A 22,250-nucleotide genomic window follows, 5' to 3' on the forward strand; every position below is an offset into this window, starting at 1 on the left:
TTGAGGTCTGATTCTCTCCGTCTGGGCCCTCTGGTGACTGAAAAAACCTGGCAAACACGGCAGTCAACTTAAAAACCACATGGAAGCAAGGGTGACATTTTAATGGCTTTAAGATGGATCTACCACTGCACTTTTTTTTTTTTTTTTAAATCTGGATTCTACCTGCTGTCTAAATAATTTCTCGACAATCGCAGCTGCAGAAGATGATTTGCTTGTGAGGCTTTCAGCTCACAATCTGCTGATTTAAATCACAGTGCCCTGATGTCTGCTCGACCTTGGCGCTCCCTTACAGGAAACTCAGATCTTTGTATCTCCATTTGGACGTTTTGAAATTCATCATAGGATGCATGCGGTTTGCATAATAACCTACTTTAATATTTCGCTTATATATTTAAACCTGCAATTATAGCTTTAAGATGAATTCGATAGAATGGAGTTTAAAATGGAAATACATCAGTCTAAGTACCTGCAGGTCTGCAGATGCACTATCAAGGCCGGCAAATATTCTAATTTTGCTGACATAATTTTTTAATCATCACATCTTAAAATATGAAATGGATTCAGTAATGGCCGTATTATGATTTATTCATACCATTGACGAGGTCCACTAATTAGCCCACTAATGGCCGAGCACTCAGTAAGAGTTTTCTCCAAACAGATGCTCCCGTGTAGATACAGTCAGGTCGCTTTCAATAGTTGTGTATCGTGCTGTCGTCTTGTTCGTGCACTCAGAGACACACATAAAAAGGTCAAACACAACGCTCCAAGGTTGCACCATCTGCCCCCTCTCTCTTTTTTCTGCCTTAGTCTCACTTTTCATTTTCACTCTTCTTAAGTCCGTCGTCGTCGTCGCAGCAACATCTTTGTGCCGGGAAACGTTACAACTGAACGCTGCCTGTGTACACTTGCCAAATAAAACACCTTGTGCAACGCCGGCTGTCCTTTCCCTCCTTCAGCTGCTTTGTTCACTCTTTCCCTCTTTTTCATCGTCTTTCTGTAAGTCATGCTGTTTCTCTCTGCAGACCCGGACGGCGAAAAGGAGGGACGCTGAAGTGACAGAGAGGAGTGGAGTGATTTTATACACAGGATTATGGGATGAGAGGGGGAAAAAAAAAGAGGTGGATAGGTGAAGGAGGGGGAAAGAGGAGGCCCGGGTCGTTCCCTCACTGACGGCCTTGTATCCAATGAGGCAGCCAGTCCTGCCAGCACTTATCAGTTCAAAAGCCCAGAGCGAGAGAGAGAGTGGGAGGGAGGGAGCGAAACAGAGGAAAGGAGGAAGCACTAATCTGGGGAGAAGCAGCGAAGCGCCACAGAATATAGGCCAGTGGCCCATTTTTCATTGAGGAGAAAAGAAGATTTGCTGCGTGCAAAAACAGCGCTGCCGATTCAAATATCTTCATATTTTTAACAATCCGTCAGTTTGCGTTGGATCGTTTGCTGCCGGGTCGATTCATCTGTCATTCAGAAACATTTCATACAAAGTCCATCCAGAAATCTTTGAGATGCCCCAAAGAGTGCAAGAGTTCTCAACCACAAAAAAAAAAAAAAAAAAAATTAAAATAAAAAATAAATAAACCATCAAACCAAAAATACCTGCAGCATGTCAAAGTAAAACAACAAATCAAAACCTATTTAGTCATGATCAGGAACATAGTCTTTTAGGATTCAGGCTTTAAAACTTCACATATCTGAGGAAGACATCACGTCCATCTTTGTGCGGCTAGTCGGTGATGGAGGCAGCTATTAGAAGCTAACTTCGATTTTGTACACAAAAATGGGAAACAAGCGTAATGAAAGATATTCTTCATCGACTGAAGTCTGAATGCAGAGCCCATAAAAGCTTTGTGCTTCTTGAAGAAGGCTAATGATGAAACCTGCTGGTTCGTCATTAAATCAGTTGTTTTGAAGAAGAAGAAGAAGAAAGAAGGTAACGAGCCTTAATTTGCACTCCGTTCACTGAAGAGTACCTCAGATTTCATTTCTCTCACAGCATCTATTGGTTGGGCTGGAGTTTTGAAAAGGTATTAAATTAAGGTTCAGAAAATCTACAACTCAATACAGCTCATCTACTGCTGCACCAAAAATTATATCCAAAGGAAAATCTTTATCTTTATATTCCTCTTTATTCATTTTCCAAACAATCCTCCAAGAGCAGCATCTGTGAGGACTTTGTGTAGGCAGAGGCAACAATCAATCCTCCCAAGTGACACACAAACGCACAACCGGACTCACACACACTGTGGGCACTGTGTGGATGTGTCCTGCATACAGATGCCCCTTACTTTTTTGGCACAAGCTTGCGTACAGCCAGGGGGGTAAAGGTCACCGAAGGAGAGCGAGAGAAAAAAAAAAAAAAAATAAATAAAAAAACGCCACAGGAGGTTTTCAGCAACTAAACTGAAGTGTTTCGCCGGAATAAAGACAAAAACATGAAAAGTCTGCTGTTTTTCGCACAGATGGGGAAAAACTATGAGATACGGTCCTCATCAAACTCACACACCTGCTGAGATGTGTGCACATGCTTACAAAACAACGGCAGGATAGCTTCCTTCTGCGAGTCTTAACAAAGCTGGGAAATTAAATTCGATACAAAATGGACGCAACAACACGTCAGATCTGTAAGAGGTCTGGACGGGGCAAGGAGATATTTCAAGAGAATATTTTTCGTGCCGTGGAGACCTGGCTGTGGCTGACCAGCGGAGGCTTTACTTCCTGCTGTCGCCATGGACACACTTCCTGGCCCTGGGAATAGGGCAGCGGAAAAAACAGCAGCAGCCGGGGAAGAAAAGCGAGGTATTGGGGGGGAGAAATGGATGAGAAAAAACAAACAGCTGCACTCGCCATCGGAGTTAACACCGGAGCTAATCCCCTCTGCTTTGTTCAACGCGGCCCTCTTCCTCTTCTCTCTCTAACTCTGCCTTAAAATGAGCCATTCGAAGTCCTTTAACTCGGTGATGTCACAGTGAAACAGTAACCATCAGCGTCCTGCGTTCACAGGATTTGATACCTGAATTCTGCTACCAATCAGACGAGAGGCTCAGGTCCTGTCGTCTGATTGGCCGACTGACCTGCTGCTGCCAGATCTCCAAAAAGAGGACTTACTTCAAAAAGTAGAAAATACGGGACGTCGAAGTTCAAAACTTTCTCTTCTTCGGTCACTGTGTTCGAGCTGCAGAATGCCGTTAGCCACAAAGCTATAGCAGCATGAACCAAAGTGAATAATGTCAACCACAAATCTGTCACAGGTCAGAGTTAAGGGGTTTAGGTTGGAGGACGTGTGGGCTGCAATGGAATTCATACTCTTCTGTACTGCCGCTGACTGCACGTCTGCATGAGGGCTGATAATGTCTTTAACTGTACGCATAAATATCTGGACGAGTACGAACAGCTGCATGCGCCACACATGAGGATGAGCAGAAAGAAAGAGTGATCACTGAAGCTGCCTTCTGCTTCATCCAAAGTCTAAATGGTTCACCGGGGTGGCAGGAAAAGACCAGATGGTCTTGACTAAAACCAGAGAGACCAGATGTGCTGTGGAGAGATACAGGAAGAGACAGGCTGCATGAAAGGAGGAGAAATAAAGAAGAGTGACGAGGAGGAGATGAAAAATTGCAGCGGGGAGTTACTGTGGTTGTGCAAAAGCAGACAGTTTGTCTAACCAGAGTGAAGCCCCGTTTCGGTGCAGGGGTACGCCTCATGGCTGGATGACCCCGCGGTGGCGGCGGCGGTCAGGCCTAACAAGGCGACAGCAGCGTGCAAAGCAGGCGACGCACGAGTCTAATTCAGAGTAATCCAATAAAATCCTGCCTCCGTGCTGCTAAGCTACCGTAAGCAAGTCGGTAACCTCCAGCACCCGGTAAGTCGCCGCAGTCATTACAAGCTGTTTATGCTTCAAAGCAGTTTTTAAGCTGTCGCCGTTTCTGCTGATGTCATTTCCTTTTGTTTTGATGTTAAAGGCGTCAAGTTTTTTTTCCCGACAGAGATTATGCCGTCCCAACATGAAACACGTTCTATGTGCAAATATTTCCCAAGATATCGCTGAATGTCACGTTTTAGACTTATAAACTCATGAATCACACAAGCTGTTAAGTATAAAAGCGCACCTTTTTAACCTCCCTGAGCCAGTCAGTGAGCAGATTACGAGTCCGTTCATGACCTCTGCTGCTTATCCGTGTCCAAATCCGAGGTAAAACACAAAAGTCCTGCACTCTAAAACGCACTAAGAGGTAATTAAATACTGTGTATTTACAGGAACAAATCTAAAAAAGTAAGAGCTTCAGTATCTGACAAAAGGTGTCACAATAATGTCGCCCAATTAGCGTTTGATGCCACAACTGTGCCAATTAGGGCTTTTTTTTTTTTTTTTTTTTTTTACTGGATGCCCAATTTTTGTTTTTATTAAACTAAACTGTGAAACAATAAATCACAAGCAGTGCTACAAGAAATTTGCCTGCATAAGTTACAACGTACGACTTAAATTTAAATCAGACATTGTCTTAAAATTAAAAGCAAGTACACAAAATGATTCAACTGAATACCATTCAACGCCAGCACATATTAAACCGTTTTTAAAATCTGGTGCCTTGCCTGGAAATACACTGATTGACATGCTGATTTTCCTTGTCATGTAAAAACCGACTAATTTAATTTTGCACTCGTAGTTGAATGAAACGAGCCAATTAGGTAGAGTACCAACAAAACTGCTGCCTTGTTTACATAAAACTTCAGGTAAATGTGTCCTCTCTCAGCAGGAGGAGAGGATGCTGCGGTTTCCCACTGAGAATAAATACCTGAGTGAATCACTTCCCTCCCTTGAGAGCTGCGCATTATTAAGATAACAAATCTTCACGCATCTCTTGCAAGCCAATTGAGTTTATCTCCGTTTGTTCACCAGCTGAAGTGAGAAGAGTCGGCGGCTGTTGACAGAAACAACAGAGAGACTGCATCATACGTGCTGTATGTTTGTAGGGATTATCCGGCAGAAATCCCAATAAGATACAATCAGACATCAGCACCCACATTGTTCGGACAGCGCTGCCTTCAAACGCCAGCCTCGGTGTCGGTCCGTTGCATCACGCAGACTGAACGCACATCCCTCGAAAGCTGTGGGAGCACAGCGTCTGTGTGCGAGGCAGATTTCAAAATGCATGAAAAGAGTGTTTTAAATTTTTGTGGAAAGGCATAGAGGGATGATCCCTGCATGCTGCAATACGTTACGTTTCGCCAAATCACGTATCAATACATCCCTGTTTTCCCAAAATCATGACACAAAAACATTCATTTCAAGTGTTGTCTTCTGTTGGAAGAGCCGCGCGTCTTATTTTATGACATTCAACCGTTTGAGTGTTTGACAAAAAATCAAATGGGCCGGAAATAAGTGAAATTATCTCACCTCACTGCCCCCCTTCATTTTTTAGACTCAATACATGATCATCACTGAAATTATCACTGAAAGGCAGTACACACAACGTTCACAACGATAGAAATGCTGTAGTGTCACAGCAGTGTTGGAAGGAGCCAGATATGAAAAATCGTGGAAATGTATTTGTGTCATGGATGCTTCATTAGCGTTTGGGCTTTATGGAAGATAAAAATATCTTCATGCCTCTGGGAGGAGAGAGGATGAGGAGGGGAGGGGCTGTGTGTGTGGAGATGAAATGAGGATTTTTTATTTTTTTATTTTTTCCTGTTTCCACGCTGCCATCCTGCTGTGAAGACAAGTCAGAAATATCTCTGCCTCCTTCACTCCAACGCTCTTTCTCGCCGCTCTCTCATCAAAAGCACACTGCAGGCTTTTGCATGGAGACGTGTGAACTCCAGTTGGTGACCACGAACCCCCCCCCCCAAAAAAAAAAAAAGACTGATGGGAAATGAATTTTTCATGTCAGACAGAAACACGTTTCAGGGTGCTGCACTGGGAGAATGATTCTACAGTTGAAACGAGGAGCTAACAAACTAAGTGAGCCATGAATCCCTGATGAATCAGCAAAATTCAGACGCAGCGATCCAAATCCAAACCTCAACCGCATTACAAACTCAGGCAAGACAACGACAAACAAGTGTGTGTACATGCATCGCCCCGCAGCTTCGGTCTGGTGGCTTGCCTTCCATTAAATGTGTAGATGTGTGTTAGATCAAAGCCTAGAAATAAATTATTCAGTGATCAAGGACCAAGTTCACGCTGTCAACGTCACGTGTGCTCCATATCACAGAAGAAAAGTTGTGCATTCATCAAACAGTGAGGAAACATCAGCTGCAAGCGCGTTTACTCTACGACACCTCGTTTGGTTCATAGCATTTTATCCGACATTTACTTTGAGTTGGAGGATTTTCTGACGTCACAAAGGCAAACTTGAAAGAAGAATGAGGCGGAGTCGAGATGTTGAAGTCCCGCGGCGTCCAGGGAACTCCGAACTGAGTTTAAAGACGCGTCTCCTGACGTGGAGATGGGATCCACGTGGCAGGGCGACCCGTTACCTCGGAATGACGGCGTCGAGCAGGAAGACAGCAGTGAAGAAGAGCAGCAACATCCTCGTTCACTCCTTCTCTTGTCTTCTTCTGACATAAACAACGTAATCAAGGCCAGATTTTTAATGAGCTGAGATTAAATCTATTCAAGCACTTCTTTCACTTCGGGTGACATCGGTCCTGTTGGGCGCCGCAGACAGATAAAAATCACATTAAAAAAAACTCTCACTTTCTTTTCTCACATCCTTAATGTCTCCGGAGTCTCACATAGCTTTTGACTTCACTAACCATTTCCTCATTACTTCACTTCCTCACTTCATCCGCAGGTCATCCCCCCACCTCCACCCTTCCCTCATCACATTTCTCTTCTTCCCATCACGCTGCTTGTGTAATCTCCCACATCCTTTTTTTCTTCAAACATCTTTGACATTATCGCATCATACTTAGCTTCCGTTTCTTATGCATCACATTGAAAACCTTTCAAAACCACAACGAGGTTTATAATGTTTCTTGATTATTTACAAGTGTTTCTCCACCAGGGGTCCATAAGAGAACTCCTCGGGGTCTCCATCAAAAGGGAAAGAGTCTATTTTCAGTGATATTGTCGTTAACAAGCTGTTGTGATTCAACACAACACACCGTGCTGAACCTTGTTTTGGTTGTTATCCTGGAGCTGCGACCCCGTCTTCACATTCAGCACTTTGGAAATTATGGGGCAGGTGAGTTCGATGAGCACAAACATCTATTTCTGTTGAAGAGCGGTTAAAATAACTGCAGAGACATTGTGACTGTGGCAGATGAGGAGGAGTGCAGCCAGGGCCACCGTGCGGCTGTTCTACCTTCAAAATAAAAAAATAAAAACCAGCAGCTCACCCACACATCCAGCATTTACTTCCCTCTCGCTGCCTCTTTGTCCACGTCTCAGCAATATGCAAACAAAGGCAACAAGACAAACACAGAAGCCAAATGCCACATTTACGCATACATGCAAAGCAACACCGACAAAAGGCCCACTTTGACTCTGATGGTGCAGAGTTCTCTTAGTTTGCATACAGTAACTTTGCGTAAATAGCCTCAAGCGGCTGAGTGAACAAAAAAAAAAAAAAAAAGTTCCACTTTGGCTTCTGCCTGATCCCAGATGGCCGACTGGCTGGATGGAAAAATGCTGCTGGAACATTTGGACAAGGCTTAAAAGACAGATGACAAAGAGAGAGAGAGGTCGTGTTTACGTATAATGTCATTAAGTCTGATTTTTTTCTGCAGCACAAGAAGCACTTTTCACCAGCTAACACCCGTCACTTCATCCGCTGTTCTAAATCTGTGTTTGACAGACACCTGCCCGAACGCACATTCACACCTTCCCCGGGCTGTTATCAGCATGAGAACATTGTGACTTCGACAACGCTCCGCTGTTGGACCCGCAGTATTTACGAGCGTGAAGCATATGCCTGTGACTCTGGGTCTGTTCAGCCTATCACTGCTAACTAACAGCTGCCGTCGGGCCTGTCACGCCCATCAGGCCTGTCAGGTTGGGGGGGGGGGGGGGGGGTTAAAGCCGCACTGTGGTCGTGGTGGAGCTGGGTGAAGAAATGGATCCAGAAACACACGCACATGTTTACAGCACTTCTAATGAGTCACTGAACGCAACACCTTGAGCTTGAAACTCCTCCAGAACGGATTGTTTTCCTTTCAGCCCCTTTACCACCTGCAGGCCTGGAAGGGGGGTGTAAAAAGGGCAGCTGAGCACTTTAACTCCATTACAGCCGATTCCAACCACCTCTCCACCGTCCATCAACGTCTCTGAAGTGTTGCAAACAGTCATCATTTTTGCAGAAATAAGTATAAATATGACATTTCAATGCTGCCGTTGGCTAACTCACTGCACAAATCAGTGTGAGCTGGCTTTGAACAAGCGCTCCATTCATCACTCATCATCTGACGCCGCTGTGCTTTCGAAATGCGTCGCGAATGGCCGGTCAGAAACAAACAAGTTTGGTTTAAGGCAAGCTTGTGTTAAAACTGCTACTAAAGTAAGAGGAGCATTGTCCTCAGGACTGTTGGAAAGAAGAAAGCAACAAGTGTCTGTGATGATTTGTCCTGCACAACCTCCTTCCTTTGTGCGCTTCTTTTATAGTGACTCTCCTGCTCACAACTGAAGTAACACAGCGAGTGATTGTTTGATAGAGTATTTGAAAGTACACATTCTGGGTAAATCATCACAGTAACAATAATTCTCCTCCCGTGTGCGTGCATAAAGGGGATGTAACCATACGTTCACATGAATGTGCATAAACACGCACAATGTCTACACAAAGCTTCGAAGCGACACACAGCTACACAGCAGGCCGCGGTCCGGATGTCGGCATTCTCCACAGTGATAATGGGGCTGTATCCAACTGTAATGCACAGTTCACTGAGGCTGGCTGTGCTCCAGATGGAGAGGCAGCGAGGAAAAGGAACAGGATGCCATAACAGTAGACAAGAGACACAGCTGCAGACGCACACACAGACACACACACACACACAGGCCACAGCACCCACGCCTGCATCAACCCACATGAATGCTTACAATCTCCATACAAGCAGATACACACAGCATATCTACTGTACATGTTTACGTTCAACGCACACGGACATGCTCAGAAACACACTTGCAAACACGTGCACACAATTTTCACACCCTGATCCGCATCCGCCTTAAACAACAAAAGGCAGACACACAAAGTGACATTACACGTTTTCTTTCACCGCCTTCCTTCATATAAAGCTCATTTCACGAAGTAATCGCACGGCTCTGCTGCCTGACAGGAGCAGAAAGTAGAGGTGGCATCGGCAGAGACGTGGGAGGGGGAGAAGCTGCCTTTTGTTGTGTCTTCTCCATCTTTGTGCGACAAGTGACAGACGAACTGAAACATGTGAGAGGATTTGCTGTAATAAAGGTAGTCGTCTGTGTTCTGACCTCCTTAGATATGGAAGTCTTATCTTATGCATCAGAGCTGATTCACTCCCTCGGAGGCAGAGCAGGGTTAAAAAAAAAAAAAAAAAAAAGAAGGTCCAACAAACATCCACACAGATGTTTGCTTGTTTTTTTTAACGGCTTGTTGAAAGCACACTGTCTGCGTCCCAATCCCTCGTCCAGCTGTCAGCGAAGAGCGGATTCTCAAAAATCATTTTTCCCGTCACTGCAGACCAAATGTTGCTGATTTAGAAAATGCGGCTGCGGCTACAGCTCCGACTTGGCATGAACAGAGCTCGTTCGCTGTGGTGATTTTCTGAAAAAGAGAAAACGCGCACAAAAAGTGTTGTTGTCAGACAACAAACCGTTGTTGCCCTCGGTGAGCAGTTTGAGTGCAGCATCTGGATGAATACTCAGCACAGCAGGGGAACACGAGTGACCCTGCAACGCTCCCGACTTTACTTCCACACGCCTATAAATTCTAAATGAATGCATGAATTAATTCAAAGTATAAGAACTCCGTAGGGCAAGCAGTTCATAGCTGCAGTAAATTTTTTACATCATCTTCATACTCAGATGTGACTGAGGTTAAAAATGGATTTCTGTTTTTCAACCACATGACTGATGTTATTACAATCACGCCATAACAGCATATAAAATAAGTGTTGCAGAGTCTGCAACGAGTCCATTTCCTGTCTACACTTTGGCTACGCTGTAAAGTTTACCGGATGTCTTTTCTCTCAAGAGAGTAATGAGACAAAATATGCAGCACACAAAATTATAACATGACTGTGGCCCATAAAAATCTCCAAAAAATACTGCCAAGAAACCACAGCAACACTATTGATTAAACAACAAAACAATTAAAAGCGTTGAAGGAATCTTTCCCTGAATATCAAAATTCAAAAACTATAAACTACCCAGAATCTGAACTGTGAGCCGCTGCTGTTACTGTTCGTTGCTCTTGTTGTTGCTGTTGTCAACCACAATCGCACAACTGGAAAGAACTCATCTTACATCGCTGCACAGCAAACCGGACTGATATTCTGTGTTTCAAAATATAAAGCATTTCTTCTTTTGTGTGCAGGTTTGCTTTTGAGTTGAGGCAGCAGGGCCCTTCACTCTACTGATTCAACGGCAAAGGAGCAAGTCAGGAGTCCGTCAGTGTTTCTGAGGAATTAAGGACGGGTCTAGATGTTCAATTGTCATCACTTTCGGAGAGATAAGAGGGACGTGGGCGGAGAGTACATCCACTCCCTGCTCCTTAATCTGCAGTCGCTGCCTGCTGCTGCTGCTGAGGGGGAGAGCAGAGGAAGAAGGGGTAGAGTCTGAGTCATCGTCAGTTTCAGCCATCATCTGAGCCAAAGGGGGAGAAGAGACAAGACGTGTGCGCACACACACACACACACACACACACAGCAGCTTCCCCTTCTCTTTCACTAACGGGCACGCGGAGTCAAACGGTCGGGGCACTGAGAGGAATGAATCTATATTGAAGCCACTGACCTCTCTGCGGCGCACACAAACAGCCCTCTGACGTTATGGAGGACCTGACAAAAATCAGCCCGTCTCTCACACACAGGAGTCCTCTAAACAGTCCATTAGAGATTAAACAGCTTGCTCAGTCTCTGTTTCAGACTCCAGACATGACTCAAAATTTCTGATTCCTCGCTCTCTCTTTCGCTCTCTTCCACTCAACCTCTATCGTGCCGCTCGCTCTTCTTCCATTAGTGAATTAAGCCTGCCGGCACAGGCGAGGAAGACAGATGCAGTTGAGAGAAAATGACTCCATCATCCTGCATCTGGAGGACATGAGACATCTAAGTGGTGTGCTTCACCTGCAAGCCTTCATCGCCTCCTCACATTATGTCTCCATAATAACAGCAGATGAATTCACAGTCCCACTTCTTCCTTTTTTTTTTTTTTAAGGTAATAACTCACAGTTAAATGTGTTCACCCGCTGGCGAAGCAGATCTTTGGGGATATTTATGGAACGTGTTGAGCTTGCAACCTGTTGATTGACGAGAGTGTAACCTTAACGACGGCACTGCTGAAGCTGCTCGGTGAGGCACCAGACTTGGCTGAACGCTGACGCCGCCGAGGAAAAAAATGACGAAGCTATCAGATGAACTAAGCTCAGCTGAGATCTGTCCTCTGAGGGATGAGACTAAAACTTACGGCGGTCCAGCCAATAAAGTGGGGCAACATTTAATGCAAAAATATAAATTATGACGAGAGGAATTATCTGAAAACTTTTAAGTTCTCTATTTTGCTACTCGGTTTCCAAGCAACTTGGCGTGGCCACCTATAAAGCCTGCTTGGATCAAATTGCTGCTTCCATACAACCTCTTAAGAGCAATTTCCTCCCCTACACATCCTTAATGTGCTCCTAACGTAAGACTAGATGTGTGAAACTGACCCGGTAATTTATTGTTTCCCTCCTGATGCATTCCTTCATATTGTTGCTTTGCCTTTCTTCTTAATGCTTCAGGAAAATTGAATTTCCTGCTTGACGGTTGTGTCCAAACTGCCTAAAACACCATCAGGAGAGCAACGGTGCAGCCGTGATGACTAAGAAGGTTTTTGACATAATGGAGCTCACATAGAGCGGCGTAGGAGTCAGTCAGTCTACTCAAATATTGAACGGCCTGACATTGACTGCAGGAGCCTTTCACAGCAAACAGCAACACACAGTCCGGAGGCCACGATGGAGGTCAACTCGTCACAGCAGCTGTGAACTATGAACATGCAATGTAATTGACATTTTAAATCTGTTTTTACAAGATGCCTGCTTAGCTGATTTCACCACAGCAGAATCAGCAGAAGCTGTTCTCTGAATAAAATAATAGATTTTAAATTGTTGGTTATAATCGAACTTTTCAAATTCAACAATTTTTTTCCCCACTTCCCCTCCTACTCCTTCTGACTACTCCTCCATCCGTTGTGCCCAGCACTTTCGGCCTTTTCTTTGTTTCCGAGTAAAGCAGTGTGCTGCTCTCGCAGTCAGGATGGTTGCACAATGCGCCTACAATGGCGAATAAGTGCAGCAAAGTAGAAAACATGTGGAAACATACTGATATCAAACAGCAACAAGGTCAGACGGGACTTATAGGTTGCGCATTGCCCACCTCGGGTTGAGTTTCTGAAAAAAAACTCTGAAAGGGCATTACATAAAAGCTGCGAGCTGAGACTTTGTGTAACGGTACAATGCATTAGTACAAGCTGCAATACCTCGAGCTCTAGGTGGGTACACAGGTCCCCAGAGGGTTACATAAACAACATACACAGAGCAAGTTTGACGCCTGCATCACGTTTTATCAGTTCAAGTTGAAGCTGACATACTTATTTTTGTGTGTATGTGATATTTTTTTCTCCCACCGCTGTGGCAAAAGTTGCTGTCTCTCGCCCACACACACAAATCCTGACATGTAAAAACAGCTCTTTATTCTTAAGATCCATTAAATACGATTCCCAAACTGTGAAACGATGCCTTTAAAAATGATGTATAAAGAATTTACAGCAGAGGCACGTTTCCTGGGATTTGCATGCTGGCAGACAGACCAGGGTGAAAAACTTTTTCCACAGTCAGAGAGTGGCCAATAAAAGAGACGACACTTAGAGACGACCTTCCATAGAATGTCCTCCAACACACACAAAAAAAAAAAACGCAGGCGCGTATTCACCTCCCTCCCTTCCTGCTTCAGTCGAATCAACTCTTATCAAATCCGATCAGGCCAACTGAGGCGTTTCATTTGGAGCTGAGCGGCAGAGCAGATTATGCACATGGACGACGAGGAAAGGCTAGCGTGTTTGCGTGTTAGCACGTGTGTACTGTTGCCGTTTGTGTGGCTCAGCCCGTCTGTGTGGGCTTCAATGTGCTGCGTGGATGTTTGTGTGGAAATCATTTCATCCATTATTCTGATCACTGTGACACAGACAGACTGAGCTTATGAAACACTTCCACAGCTCTGTAAAGGCTGGGGACACCCCGCTGATCCTCCCTTTATCTAAAAAAAAAAGAAAAAAAAAAAAGGATGAGGCCACTCCAGAATCAAACCGCTGGATGAAATCACAACACAAAGCAGATAAACGCCATCAAACGTGGAAGAAGGCATTAAAAAGTAGCTTTCTGCTGGTGTAGGCGTCACTTGTAGCACAGCAACCGACCGACCACGCAACCCAGCAGTTGCTGGAGGGATTAAATTTGTTGGGTGTGTGTGTGTGTGTGTCAACACAGGAAACAAAACAAAACTCTTTGGCATTGGAGAGTTTAGAATAAATTGACGTACATGTGTCAGATCTGCATCAGGGTAAATCTCCGTGCGCTAATTTTCAAAGCAAACATCAACATAATCAAACCGAATACATGAAGCCGCACATATTCATTCAGTGCAGCTGTGGGTGGATACAGATAACAACACACACCTGACAGCATCATCCAACGGATGAGAAATCTGGGGAAGGGAGGAAAATCAGATTAGGCGCTGCAACGGGAAATGTGGACTTCCCCGTCAAGGCATCACTTCCTTCTTGCCCAACAGCAGAACATACAGGACAAAAACAATAAACTGATTTCTGACATTTCTATTTCTGGTGCGGTAGAAACCAACGTTTTCTGCACTTGTCTCGCCGTCCCTTCTTACCAAATATTATTTTTCCAACTTTAAAGCAACACTCAGTTTGGAAAAGTTTGTGCACAGTGACGCAGCTTCGAGATAAAAAGCCCCCGCTCAGTGATTCTCCTGACAAAATGTGACTTGACTCGACTTTAATCCACGTTAAGGATCCAAGAAATGTCATCGTGGCGTTAAGATTTCCTTCCATCGGCGCTGAGAGGTCGAGGCCGAGGCCAAAGACACACCTCGGGAAAAAAATAACACATCTACAGTATCTGCAGTATCACTTTTCATCTCAAACTGGACCCATTATGACAGAAAACATCTACTTTTCTCCTCGTTTGCATTTCTCTGGCTGGATACCATCAGAGATGACACACAATCAGCCTGCATGCCACAACATTAGCATTCATCTGGACTCTTGTTTCTGGCCACATGGTGAACACAAGTCCAATATTTGTTCTCTTTTCGGCTCTGTTTCCGGTTTAACTGACTCTTGAGGGAGATGTGAGGCTCTTCAGCTGCTGAATGTTCATCGGCTAGTCCCCAACTTTGGCCGCCTTCCATTTTTATGCTGGAGAAGCAGCGTTTCGTCAGTTTTTCAGAGCTTTCTCGCTGAGAACAGCTCCCTGCTATGTCTGAAAACAGATGAAAGTTGCGAGAGTTGACTAAAACAGTAAAACTGTGAGTCAACACAGCAAAACAATGGCCTGATAGATGCTGCAAAGCTCTGCAGAGACGCAGGGAAATTGATTTCATCACATTAATTGCAAAATTTCAATGCTAGTTTATCTGCTCCTATTTATTATATTACCAGCTCTGTGCTCAGTCTTCCTCCGTTCCACATAACTTCAAATTCCTTGGCTGGCTGCTTCTCTTGTCTGGAAGTTGTGTTTATTTACTTTAAGAAATACTTTCCTGTTGAGTTAGGAAGGGGCAGTTTAATCTGTAAAAGGATCAGAAAGACGTGGACAGACGTGGAGGTCAGCGAGAGCGAGCAGCCGTTGAACGGATCATGTAATATGGCTGACACTGACCCGCTCTAACTCGCAGCTTCCGGAGAGCCCAGCGCACACATGGCGAAAGAAAATAAACGCACAGCAGGGGGGGGGGGTGATGGGAAAGAAAGAACACGGCCTGACAGTGACATATCTGTTCCCTCTGTGTGGAGGAAGGTCGGGAAGCCATCCTTTCAGAGTTATGGCCCGGCTGCTCTGGTTTAGTTTTTAAAATCAGTCAACATGAATTGTATTAACAATTCTTCCTTGGGGTTAACTTTGAACATGTTTTCATTGAGCTTTAGTTGCTTCATTATGGGAAAACCATTTAAAAACCATGAATCCTCTTCCGCCATTAACTGGCCACATCAACTCCAAACACAAATCAGCTCAGAAAGCCAAAACTGACATCCAGTTATGAGTTAATCCAACCTGTGATGTTTCACAGCAAGTGAAACCAAAACGGAAATAGATCAGATGTTAAGTGAGTCTACTTTTGCCTGAACGAGGTTTCGATTCCTCATTCACGGCGGTTGCAGAAACACTAGGCTTATATTTAGGTGAAACTTGACTGTATTTGCGGGTTTCAGTTTGCGGTAAGAGATTTGGTCTTCCTGGCATGTGTGACAACAAACAGCTTGCTGATTTCGGAGTCCAGAAAGTCGACTCCAAAGTGTCAAGTGTTTCTCTCTGTTTTGATTATCTGAAGTCCGACCAGTTTAACACTGATCCTCCTGAAAACTGCATTTGAGTCAGCGCCTGCAAACAGTCAACCACAAACATTCCCCTGGTGACAACTACGGATGTGTGTGTGTGCGTTTGTGTTTGTGTACTTGTGTATTGTGCGCGTGTGTTGGTGGTGTCAGGAAACCGACACCACCAACACACACAGGAGGAAGTAAAGCCGACAGAGGAAGCACATTTCTGCAGCGTAGCCCAGTTGTTGTTTTTTCTCTGCCCAAGAAGACGGATCGATACGAATCAGAGAGGAGGGATTGGCCGTGAAAAAGCTGAGTCAAGGTGCGCACACACACTTTTACCAAACGCACACACCTGCGAGGACTGTCGCCCAACACTCACACCTACACTCTCTCTTCGCCGATGCCCTCACAAAGTGGACACAGATTTATCACGCAGGGACGCTTCACTCTTCGCACTCTGAACTCGAGTCCAATATCACAAAGTCTTCCAGCAATAAAAATGAAGTTGACCTTTCCCTGCTCTGCTGTGCTGGGATGTTTTTAACAGCTTGTAAAAACTGCACCGTGCAGAGAGAAGTCATGCCAGGAATGCAACCTCACAGGAAATGGACTGACAGCTGTCACGCTGTATGAGTGCGACACATTCAAGTTTTTTTTTTTTGCATCTGGTATGTAGATTAATCTACTGTTTGTGTGAGTCACACAGGGGTCAGGATGTAAGAGAACGACACTGATTAAACGCAATCAGGTCACCTCAAGTTAAGAGCTGCAGCTGCAAATCCATCAGGGGAAATTTAATCAGCAGCTCATTTATATTTTTCTTCTCAGTTGTGAGGACTGGCTGCTTTTTTTTTTTCTGATATGTGAAAGTAGATCATTCAGCTTTTTGTTTTCCAGGCCAAATTAGGAGTACAGTGACTAACCCTGAGTTTCTGGAAATGATGTTTTTATTTTCTGTTTCATGGCATAGATAAAATGAAAAAACCATCAGCGGGCGAACCCTAACACATTTCTACACAAATATCTTGTTGCTGCTTTTAAGTGAACCTTCCTTATTGTGTTACATAAAAAGAAAGAAAAAAAAAAAAAAAAAAAGAGAGTCAACAATGATTTCATCGAGCAAAAGCAGCACAAAACAACGACATCATAGGAGCACACAGAGAGTAAAAACACATCATAAAGTGATATTGATTAAAAGAAGAGCAGCTCCGGAACAACACCATCTACAGAAATGTTGGCCGGTCAGACATCTATTCATAAAAGACCCAGCCCTTCCCCATCCGTTCATGCACACACTCATGCACACACTCATGCACACACTCATGCACACACTCATGCACACTTGGATGCAGCCATCCGGGACGGTCACAGGTGGTCACCAGTGCTTCCTCTATTGCCTCGTTCCTCTGGCTGAATTTTGTGAGCGTTCAGAGGCAGAACGTTCCAGACAGACAATCTTCATCTTCACAAACACCAACACGACCCAATAAAAACGCCATAAAAACCAGCAAATGAACTCCTACGGGCTGATGTTACACAAAATACCGACGTCTTTTAATTTAGTGGATATAACAGACCCCAATAAATCAAGTCTCTGTGGGAGTATTATGGGATTTATTGGCTGGGAGGTAATGAGAAGGACATTGGATACATGGATGACCAGGGCAACACTAAACCCAATCCAATTAGTTTAATCAATGGTGTGTTAAATGCCCTCTTGAGAATACGAAATTCACCAACAACTCCACCTCACCGTCAAGTTCACTGTTGAGTTGTGTCAAGTCAACAAAAGCGTTGCACATTTCACACAACAGATCCAACAATTTAACTTTCCTTCATGCTGGGAGGATAAATTTCATCCATTTGGAGCGTTTTTTTAGAGGAAAACTGAGCCCATTTGTTCAACCCCTCCTCTCTCTGAGGGAAATTCAGCTATTTGGTGCCTCAGAAACAAACCAGAAAACTACATTTTACAGACGTGCTGTGAAGTAGACGGAACAATGACGGTATGTGAGGGCAGAAATGATCCATATCCATGAATGGAAAGGGAAGGAGGGGGCCTGTTAGAGTCCCCACACGGACCAATTAATCTGTTACACCCCCCCAGGGGTAATCTGGGTGAAACAAAATGCCCCCACATCACCACCATCAGAGAGAAAGGGTACTCACCCCAGGGCGCTGCAAAATGAGTCAGCTACAGACTGGGAGGGGGGACACAGAGGAAGATGCAGGAAGATTATCTCCTCTTGGTTTAAAAAAAACAAAACAAAACAAAACAACAACAACAACACAAAACAAGCTCTGCGCAGGATTTGTGTGTCTTTCTTTCTTTCTTTGTGTGTTTCTTTCTTGCCAAGAGACAAGAAGAGGCAGACAGACAGTCAGGCTGCAGAAAAAAAAAAAAAAAAAAGGAGGACACAAAAATAAAAAAAATTAAAAATAATTTAAAATAGAGGAGAAAAGTCCAGTCTGTCCGCGTCCCTTTGGGTCGGAGGCAGGCAGGTCCGTGAAGGCGACACCGGCTGGGTCAAGTGTTTGTGGGGATAATAGCAGAGAAATGTCGTGATTCCTCTCTCTCTCTCTCTCTGTGTCACTGTGAGTCTATGTCTCTCTGCCGCTGCTGCTGCTGCTGCTGCTCTATAACCGGCTGCTGAAACGTGGAAACGCCTTTTCCTCCCTCTCTCTCTCTCTCTCTCTCTCTCTCTCTCTCTCTCTCTCTCTCTCTCTCTCTCTCTCTGAAGCACGTTGTCTGATTCCTCCAAAGATCCTCCGCTGAAAACGATGGATCACTCCCTCCAATAATCCCATGATCAGGGATCATGTATCATATAGATTTGATGGGTAAATATAAGAATAACACATAAATATAAAAAGAAAAACATTAAACTTTCCTGTCAACAAGTTTTGTTCATCAATCTGCCCATTACTTTTCTTTAATTTGCTATTAATTCTCTATCTATCTATCCATCCAACTGAATAACTGTCAGTTTAATCAAAATATCAGAAACTAATAAAAGTCAATATTGTGTGTGTTTACATTTCACAGTTTTAAACAGTTTTAGCAGTTTTGCTCTATCAAATAATAACACAACTGTCAGTGTAGGACTGTAAAGTGTGATCACGGTGTGTACCAAAAATCTGTTTATGATGGTGGATGGAGTCACAGTTGTGGAGTTGTGGCAACAACACAACGAGCATTGCGATATATTAAAGTGTCATGTTTCATCAGGACCATCCCAGCGTTCACTGGGAAGAAAAGATCTGCCTGAACTTTGTATAAATACGAGCAGAGTGAGAGCTCTTTCAGTCCTCCAGCCCTGAAACTGCTGCTTTTCAGACATTGGAGCACACACACACACTCACACACTCACACACTTGCACATACACATTTTTCAAAGCTGATGTCACCTCGCTATCCGGTCTGCAAATCCCTCCTCCTGTTTCTTTTTCTCCATCACAACACGCTCCAAAATACCCCCGCCCTCCAACCCCAACTCCATTCTTTAAAAAGTGACAGCCGGCCAACTGGAGCTGGGCCGCCGGGTGCTGATCCCTCAGATGAAGTTAGAAATCGTCCAACGCTTTCTCTTCTCTGGCCTCCTGAAAGAAAAGCTGCTTTTGGGACAATTCAAATGGACACAAGCTCAACAAACACAAGAGTTTGAGACTTTTCTCGGCAATAAAAGTGGAAAACATGGAGCCTGCAGTCAAACTGATCAAAACTGTCTAATATTTCTTGTTTGACTGTCCATTCCATTAGTAAATCTACTAATTAGGATTGTAAGATTTAAATTAGTTCTCTCTTACGTGCTGAACTGACGTGAATGTGAATAGATGATATTCTTTTAGACTGTTTTATATAAACCCTGCAGAAAGACTATCAGCTTTAGAAGAGTTTGAGCTGAGGCGTGGAGACATAACATCCCATTTGGGTGGACTCTTTCCATTTTTAATGCAGAAGTTGTCGTCTGTGGGCGTGACGTGCACAGCTGCTTTAGCTCTTGTGAAATGTAACTTAAACCCGGGACGCTCTCAGGTGTTGAGGGGCGAAGAGGCCACAACCCCAGCAGGAAGCCAGCGGAGGAAAACCTTCTAATGGTTTCACATACCACAGGTGTGTGTGTTTTCCTTTCATCGGTTAGTAGACACAACAAGTGTGTCCCTGGTGTGAGGCTGTTGGAAACAGAAATATGAAAGCAATCCTTAAATCCCCTTTTTCACTTCCCTTTTTTATTTTCATGTGAGATCTGCAGTGCTGCATGTTTTTAAGATGAGTCACTCTTAGCTCTCTTTTGTGGTCTGGAAATTTCCAAAATCTGCATCTCATGACCTTCCGTCTTCATGACTGTGGCCGTCTCCTTATCAGACACACTTCACTGTTGGCCTGCAACTCATGATGAGGCCGAGCATGAATGAAACTTTTGTTGTGGAGTCTGTGAGCCTGAGGCCAGGATGGACTCCTCTTCCTTCTGTTGTACCTGTGCACACAGCGCCTGGGAACCTTTCCAACAGTTTAGTTGTTTCAATTATGCTTCAAAGACGGATTTCTGCTCTGCAATTAAAAAATATTTCCTTCTCTGTGTAATCAACTGAGAGCCTTGTGGTTAAAGAGACCATTTAACTCTAGAGGCTGAAATTATTTGTAACTTTAACGGGACAGAGATGACGATGATCTGAAAACATTCAAATCAGTGCTGGGGGATTATAAAGTTTCTAAAAAGATGCGCCTCCATAAAAACACACTGATGAAAAAGAAATTCAGGCTCAGCTCTCTCTACCTGCGGCCAGCCGAATCAAACAGATCCATCTCACAGGCTGCTTTCACTAAAACAATAGGCAGATTGTTGCTAATGTATGCAAATACGAACAGTCGTTTGCATTGCAGCAACACAAAATGCTCTGTGGATTTAACAGCGGCACAGACACACAACCGTCGGTAAGCTTGTTCATTTTTCTTTCTTGGCGGTGTCAGTACGGCAGAAAAAGGGGTAAACAACGGCCTGTTTTCCTCATTCTTCACACGGCTCTCAGTGGGTGACTTATGAGTCAGTTGATGATCTTCGGTTGCCTGCGAGGCCGTGTGTTGATGAGCATGCTGGGATTTATGAAGAGAAAGCAACTCACCATCAGTTCTAGCAGAGCTTTGTGAAACAAAAACCTTTCACGCAGAGTTTGAACTATAGAAATAAAAAATGAGAGCCCCCCCCCCCTTCCCAACCAAGACCGTCACAGTATGAGGCATCAATCCATTTCTGAGTCTGAAAGAATCTCAGTTTCCAAAACATCAAATAAAAATCTCTTATTTGTACACAAACCCAGTGATGTTCTGTCTGTTCTGTCCATCTTCCTTCAAACTCCTACAAATTTATTTCACGTTCAGAATGTAAAATACTAAAATACTATTACAAAAAGTACGACATTCATCAGGCTGTGCGACGAACGTGTCAGAATCAAATGAAGCACAAAGATCATCCTCATTCGCTGTTTTGATATCAACATGAAAACGTCCTCTTCCTCTAAATCTTAAAATACAAATGCTTCTTTGACTTCCAGCAACGACACTTTTACTCATCTGATGCAGTTTTTTCGCTGCTCGTAGAGAAGGTCTACTGTGTGTGAGGCTTTGTGGAATAAATCTCAGATAATTTGAGGATATTTACACAGTACATTTTAATAACCCACAAACGGTGGCATGCATTGCGATGCTGGATGTGGTTTTGGCACGTGAACTGTTATTCTTTGTCCATTTGCGTGTTTGTGCGTCTGTGTGTTTGTATCCTGGGGATTTGGAAGAGAGTGCGTTCGCTGAGAGACAGGATCCAGATTAAATAGAAACCTAAGCTCTCTCTCTCTCTCACACACACACACACTCTCGTATATAAATGAGAGTTGAGGTTAAACAGGTTTATGCTTAATTACAAGACCACAGGCACTCAAGATGTGTGTTTATGTGTCTGCAAAGCATATAAAGTGTGTGCGATTGTGTTTGTGTGTGTGTTTTCCCTGGGAGCAGACTGAAATAGGAAAGTTTTTGTTTCCCATCACAAGACCGGTCCGTTTATTGGAGGAGAGAAGAGAGACCTTCAGAGAGGAAGTTCCTTTAAACAAAACAACTCCGAGGATTCAGCTGCAGAGAGAGGAAGGAAGGAAGGAAGGAGGGAAGGAGGGAAGGAGGGAAGGAAGAGAGAGATTAAAGGAGAAACTGCAACTGGAAGACAGAGAGGGAGGGAGGAACTGAAAAATGGAAGGATGAAGGGATGATCAGAGAGGGGACTGTTGTGTCAGTCCGTGTGAATGTGCTTATTGAGGGGGATGAGTCAGTGGAAAGAGGAACAATGAAAATGCAGAGTCACTGCACCCCTTTCATTCACAACCTCCTGTCCTCTGTGCTGGTCAACGGCTGCACACTCATCACGTGGTGATACTTTTATTTTTTTTTAGGGTTAGTCTTTAATACGTCCTTTAAATATTTCACTTCTGGAGTGAGTGAGCTGTAACCAGTTTGGCTCGC

At 44.1% G+C, this 22,250-nt stretch overlaps 1 protein-coding gene across 1 annotated transcript in view; it reads right to left on the reverse strand.

Moving 5' to 3' along the window:
- pea15 (proliferation and apoptosis adaptor protein 15) overlaps nt 1-18,062 on the reverse strand; it is a 28,654-nt gene extending 10,592 nt beyond the window's left edge. Inside the window, exon 1 of the mRNA XM_029526445.1 lies at nt 17,909-18,062. The gene's annotated coding sequence lies outside the window, so the exon portion shown is untranslated. The remainder of the gene's footprint in view (nt 1-17,908) is intronic.
- Nucleotides 18,063-22,250: the final 4,188 nt, after the last annotated feature.

Source organism: Echeneis naucrates, chromosome 18, assembly GCF_900963305.1.
Source record: "Echeneis naucrates chromosome 18, fEcheNa1.1, whole genome shotgun sequence".
Lineage (NCBI taxonomy): Eukaryota > Metazoa > Chordata > Actinopteri > Carangiformes > Echeneidae > Echeneis > Echeneis naucrates.